A 7426-nucleotide genomic window follows, 5' to 3' on the forward strand; every position below is an offset into this window, starting at 1 on the left:
CTAGCATGGTTTGTAGTGCTGTGCAAGAACGACAGTGAGGGCGCCACCACCACTGTGACGTTTGATTTCTGGATACATGCATCTTTAGCTTGCATTGACAAATACATCGGGGGGGGGGGGGGGGGGGGGAGGCAATCCAAATCCACATTCTCAATTTTTTTTCAAATACCGCCTAACAAACTCACAATGAGTTAAAGTCCCCCTTCTGACTTACTATAATTTTGAAATCCCCCAAAAGGGATGAGACACTGAGAAATTACAGATTGGTTGCAAATTGCGCAAGCATTTTTGAAGGGTCATGAAATTTCATGCATGGATTTTGTTGAGGGTCACCATTTTTTGCGCAACTTTAGAAGGCAAAATGTGGTCAGTATAGTGCTTCGTCCAAAAATATTAAACCATAATACATGGGAGTCTATTGGGCAAACTATTAACATTTTCCCTATAAAACAAGCTATATCTGTACATTTATATGTTTGATAATTCATGTAAACGTACTTTGCTTGAAGTGGTAAACATTACAGCTATTGTCCCTTTTGCGATCCCATAAAACAAAAATTAGAAACAGGATGACTTCCCTCTCTGTCAGCAAAACTGGGCACAATTAGCATAGTTGTATAAAAGAGACGCTAGGTGTACCTTTTGGCCAATCATGCTGTATTTTTGGTTCTGTTTATCGACTGGAGTTTCTTGTTCTACTCCCCACAGCTCAGCATGCTAGAATAACAAAATTCTGTTTGGCAAATACTCTGTATATGCATGTGTAAAGACGGTAATTATTGCTATTGATGACAAATGAATTCTAGTCTGGACTTGAATTCAATTTTAAAGAAAAACAATGCTGACTGTACACATAAGTTTATAGCTGTTCTGGACTTTTCATTACGCTTCAGGGAGTAGAACAAGAAACTGCAGTGGATACACAAAACAAAACGACCCAAAAATTAGCCAAACGTTACAGCTTAAATTGACAACCCAACACACATTCCATATCGAGTAGAGACAACTTTGTTTCGAGTCCCCCTTTAAGTCCCCAAATCCCTTCAAGTGCCCCCCCCAACATACCCTTAATACGTCATCGAGTCCTCCTCCTCCAGAGGTATTTGTGAATGCAGACTTTTAGCAGCATTTGCATAAGCCTTGACATTTTGTTAGGGAAAACACAGACTTCAATCCATTTGTAATTGTTTGTATAGTGTTTTAGAAAAAAATTAACAATATATCAATAATATCGTATATGGAGTACACGGTAAAACATGGCTCACATCTTTACTTGAGAGCAGTCCAACATACAACAGGTGTAATTCTATATAAAAGTTTAGTCAAGGTAAAACTTTGTCAATCAAGCGCTTAACATGCTTTAGCCCTTACATTAATGTAATAAACGTTTTTCGAATTGCTGAAAACGCGGTAAACTGTTACGCAAGTAACTTCAAGACTAGTCCCTAAATGTTGTTTTCAGTTCAACATCGCTTTTTGTATTATTTTTTACTGTCAGTATCACTATCTTCAGTGTCACTCAAATTTTCAGTCAGAACGTGTCATTACTCAGATAAAATATTTGTCATGTTTGGACTCAATAGCATATTCCCAACAATTTAATGCGATCTCCTTTATAATCATCATCACCGTCATCATCAGTGTCACTTGAACTAATCTGTCTCCACACCATGTCATCGTACCATATTGAATTGAATTTATTGAATTGAAGCGCTTAAATTAATATAATATAAAGAAGTATACTGTTGTTTGCGGCCTTCGCCAATTTTCTTGTCCAAAATGTTTGGTCTCCATACAATTCCTCGATATTTGCGTCCCGTCTTGTGACTACTAGAGTGTAAAATATAAATTTCATCCCCACGAATCTCAAGTGCTGGTAATACGCAGAGCGCTATCCCTATCATGTTTATAAGCCCTGGCGAATAACCATACGCAGTATTTTACATATGATACAGTGCTTTGTAGTTCAAATTGCTACAATGCCAATTTATTTGCTGTTCTTGTCATTGCTTTCCCGTTATTTGAACCAGAAAGCCCATGTGTGTCAAAATATATTGTGTCCTGTGAGTTACTCGATGCAAACTTTTCAAGTTTACCATTATTTTGCGTAACCTGTCAAAATCGGAACTGAAGTGGCTGAAGGGTCTATTGTAAGATAATACTAAGTATATTTTCTTTCAGAAATGTATTCCAGTAAACACAGGTTCAGACAAAAGAGATGTTTTCCCTAGCCATAGATATCTCTCACCCCGTTCATGAGTTTAACATTTTACGTTGGTGGCGTGTTCTAATTTGCAGTGGAGGCACATGGTCCGCGGACATATATAATACAGTCTGCAGAAGAGCCACCCGAATTCAATCTTTGAATAAAGTGCATGTGACGATCGACGACAAATATTGCAGAGTAAAGATAGAGGATTTCAGAGACTTTTGTCTTTTCAGAACACACAGTAGGCCTACTTTAAGGTGAATATATATATATATATATATATATATATATATATATATATATATATATATATATATATATATATATATATATATAAACAAATTACTTCAAGTACAAATTAATGAAATCTATTACTTAAGTTTCATGCATCCTGCAATCCTCGTCAATCCTCGTGTAATATCCCACGAGGACATCTGTATACTTCGAGATATATATATATATATATATATATATATATATATATATATATATATATATATATATATATATATATATATATATATATATATATATATTCGTTGATAGGGTATTACACACGTACCAATCTGCTGGTTCAAATAGTTTATTTATTCATCTGCATATATATATATATATATATATATATATATATATATATATATATATATATATATATATATATATATATATATATATATATATATATATATATATATATATACACACACACACAAAATGTATACAATGTGCCCTCCCTGTTATCACCATAATGGCTTTATGGCAACCTCTGAACTTGGGATGGAATACTGGCTTGTCAAATAAAGTCTTCAAATAGTTCCATTGTACAGGGTAGCTTATCATTAGGAATTACTTGTTTTTACTGCACTAAAGGTTGACATAGAAAATTTAGTGTCATAGCATCTACTTGCGGTAAACTCAATGTACTGTTTTGCTCCTTGTTTTTTACAATGAATAAAGAGTTAAAGCGGTATCCTGAATAAAAAAAATTCTAGGCAATCTTTGTCCTTATTGCAGCCAAATGCCTTGTTTGAGCTCATATTTTTCACTCTTTATACCAATATACGTCTTAGGTACCACCTCAGACAGAATAACATCATCTCGTAGTTCCCTAAGATTTTTTGAAAAGAAATGTATCATTGTATTTGTAGGAATGTTTCCTCCTCATTGAATTGCAATGGTGAGATCCCCTATTTCCTGGCTTACATTGCAGTATGCTGTAAATCAGTCGACTAACGGGTGAACCATTCGACATTCGGCGGAGGGGGTTAGGCACCGATAAAATATCAGCCACCTGTTGTCACTATCTTTCGTTAGATACTGATCAGTATACGTTTGGAATCTAAATAAAAAAAATTTCGCATACGTACATGCTTTAAGTCATACTCGTTAATATGTTCTTATCGGGATGAGACCATAGGTTCATTTAGGTAATATGCACCTCGAAAGTGAAAGACTTAAACTTTTGCTCTAACTTTCCTCAAGGAATCTTTCAATCATTCTCTTTCAAAATCAAGAATAAAAATAGGGGGTCAGCGTGCAAATTTTGGTACTAGAGAAACAAATTACCCAAGATTTACCGATATTAGAAATTCAAAATGGCCGCCATCCCTGTGTTAAACTCCATGGAGAAAAATAAAAATTTTCGAATTTCGAAAAACTAAGCCGGTGAAAAGTTTTCTTTCATCAAGAGCTTAAAATGAACTCCCACATGTGGTATATCAGAAGAGCATTGTAAAAGTTTGAGAGTCCGAATGTCTGTCCCCGAGGTGCGTTCTTTAAAGGGGGCTGGTCGTCGGAACGGCGCTCAAAGGTCGCTAGGGACCCCTACGACCGATATAAACACTGTATCCAAGCTACGTTGGCGATTGATGAAAGTTAAAACATGTTTGACTACGTAAAATTTAAATGTTGCAGCTATTTTGACATGATGCATCTATATATAGTGCATGAAATACACTGTTTGTAAACAAGAAAGTCGCACATGCGCAGTTCCGACGACACTTCCCTTTAACACAACAAAACTATTTGGGGGGGAAATAACGACCAACGTTTTATTGCTCTTTCAAAGCAAAATATACATCAAATTTGAATACAAGTAAACTAAAATAACTTGAACACGAATAACCCGTTTTGTAACCTCAAATATGCATAACTTTCCACAAAACGGTGTCAACAATTCTGGTAAATATCTCGTGTAGAAAACCTCCATCTAATATTTCTAGCTTGCAGCTAGAATGTTATAACTTCTTTTATAACCGTAACGCATCTTCACTGCGGCTGAAAGTTGAATCGAAGGTAAGTGCATTTATTCTGCTCCTGACCATGTGAAAGAGTTGCGATATCGCTTATGTAGTTCTATTTTTACTTTTTTGTCCTCGTTTCTTAGCCTTTTTTAGGTGGATTGCATACTTTCTGCTGCTCATGAAGCTTGCCATCCTATTTTCTTTGTTGCTGTCGTTTCTTTCTGGAACTTTATCTATCGAAGATATCTTCAAAGGACTGACAGAATACAAATGTAGACACTGTATATAATTTCCCCGAATTTATTATCTAACGTAGGACACATTTAATGTGAAGTAAGTACTCTAAATGCCAGCCAGTGGAGAATGGGTTCTCCGAGAAATGAAAATAGTTGCTAGAACTTACCCAGCGGAAAAAATATAATGCCTAGTGAAGACTGAATATTCAGGCTAGGATCTAAGACGGTGGAGCACATTACCGCAACTGAATCTTTAGAGCAGGTAGAACAACACAATGCCGCTTATCAATTTTCCTGACTACCACAATATGCCCCCTTCCCAATCCTCTTCCCAAAATTATGAAATTTTGTATCGTCCGTTATTGGCTGGGGACATTTTCTGTCATGATTTCTTTTCCTTTCGTGCAATAAATTTAAAAAGTTGGCCAAACGTGGTATTAATGCGCATAGGGCCGTTACTAGGATATTTGCCCTAGGAATGATTGCGTGGGGTTTTCATTCCTATTCCTAAAAGGTTATTCAAATGTCAGGTCTGACCACCTGCAATTTCTAGACTAGGTATGGATTCAATACAGACATGATTCAAATGATGTCAAAAGGTGAAAATTTGTTGTATAAGAATCTGGTCCAGAATTTTAAAAGAAGTATTTTTATTTGTTTGTTTGTTTGTTTGTGTGTGTGTGTGTGTTTGTTTGTTTGTTTGTTTGTTTGTTTGTTTGTTTTGTTTTGTCTTTGTTTGTTTGTTTGTATTTGTTTTGTATTTGTTTGTTTGTTTGTTTGTTTGTTCTTCGATATTTACATTCGATTATAAAAATAATTGTATCCGTCAAGAGAAAGTTCTCTATCGATGACTACTTCTGTAACTCCATGGACTTTCCTAGCAACTTGCAGTTAAAAGTTGTAGTCTCGAAAGGAGTAACTCACCTTATTGGGATTTGGGAGATAGTAAATGGCGTACATCACCTAGCTCATACTGGCATTTACGTTGCGTTCACAAATAACGATGGGGGGGGGGGGGGCTAGAGGAATCGCGATTGAAATCTTTTTTCAGATCCCCCTCAATACCCTCAAAACATTTCAAATCCCCCCTCTATATGATCAAAACTATCTATCACAAGTCCTATATTTGTAAGGGATGTGCGCGCAGAAAAATAAACATATGTCGTGCAGTTCTGCTCGCAGATGTTCAACACTACCTGTTATTAGCAGTTTGTAGAGTCATATTCCTAAGGCCAGTTCTTAAATTGGTTCATTTTTTTTCATCAGTGAACATTTTAGATTTATCAATCTAAGCCGACTTGAGTTAATCCAACTCTGGCCAGGTCAAAGAGCACACAAAATGACGATAATGAGAGAGTATTTAAATAGTGAATTCCTGGCTTATTGCCAAATTGTAAAAAAAATTGTTTCTAAAGTTCAAGACATATATGAATGAGATGCTATCAAAACTGACAATACTAGAAGGTTAAAATATTCCATAAAATAAAAGTTTTAATCTCTGAAATTTTGGTGTAATAATGGCCAATTTGGTTAAAAAATAAATAAATGATACCATTTAGTCACACTTTTTTCATTTAAATTAGTCTTTTTACTGTACAAATTTTAATTTTGTATCAGTTTACGATGAGGATGTGAAAATTTAGAAAATCAAGCATGGTAGCCCAATTTTTTTACTTTGAGTATATTCTCATATGCCAGAATTCAAAAATCCCTGATAACTTTTCAAGTCTCCTGGTCTTCCCAGTGTTGCTCTCAGGCCTGATCTTGTATACAAGTATGTTTCACTGTCATTATATATTATTGCCTATTAAAATACATGGATTTATGTGCCTGAGAGCAGGTGACAATTTGCCCGACGTCAGGGGGGCAAATTGTCTCCTGCTGCGAGGGCACATAAACCCATGTATTCAGGCAATAATATTTTTATTACATGCCTCTTCACAGTTAATGCTATCATAGGCGGCCCATACATATTGATAAGCTTATTATTGAGTTTTTCTCAGTTTTCTCTGTCACTGTCAGCCCTCTCCTTTTCTTCATGCTCTGACTGATCGTAGTAAATAAAATAAATGACTATATAGCCTAACCTATAGCCTCTTGACTCTTTATTCATTTTACACTCCATTACAAGGACGTATATCTCTCATACACACATGCTGTAATTGATTAGTCAACACAACTAATTATGCTAATCCGTGGACTTATCAGAGGTTGGTCAACATCGGAAAGATAGTGATGTTAATGAAATAGGAGTTTTAGTAACCATTCCTATCTTTCGCGATGTTGACCAACCCGTAAAATCCCTGATAAGTCCACGGATTAGCATAATTAGTTGTGTTGACTAATTAATTACAGCATGTGTGTATGAGAGATATACGTCCTTGTAATGGAGTGTAAAATAAATAAAGAGTTACAGAGGCTAGGTTATGTTATATAAACCATTTATTTTATTTATTCCGATCATTCAGAGCATGAAGAAAGAAGAGAAAATGATAGAGAAAACACTGAAAAACTCAGTAGTACTTATTGGTCGCCTGTGATGCTATATAACATTTAGTTAGGGACTGTTCAGTTTTTACGGCTGGGGGGGCCGGCAAAATCCAGGGGGGGGGTCATCATAATTTTGGAATCCACGAAGGGGGGGTCATCACTTTTTCACTGGTAGGAAAGGGGGGGTCACCACATTTTCAAAAACATAATACCTAAAATAAAATTCACTTTATGCCATGGCCATGAAC

Source organism: Ptychodera flava, chromosome 21 (assembly GCF_041260155.1).
Source record: "Ptychodera flava strain L36383 chromosome 21, AS_Pfla_20210202, whole genome shotgun sequence".
NCBI lineage: Eukaryota > Metazoa > Hemichordata > Enteropneusta > Ptychoderidae > Ptychodera > Ptychodera flava.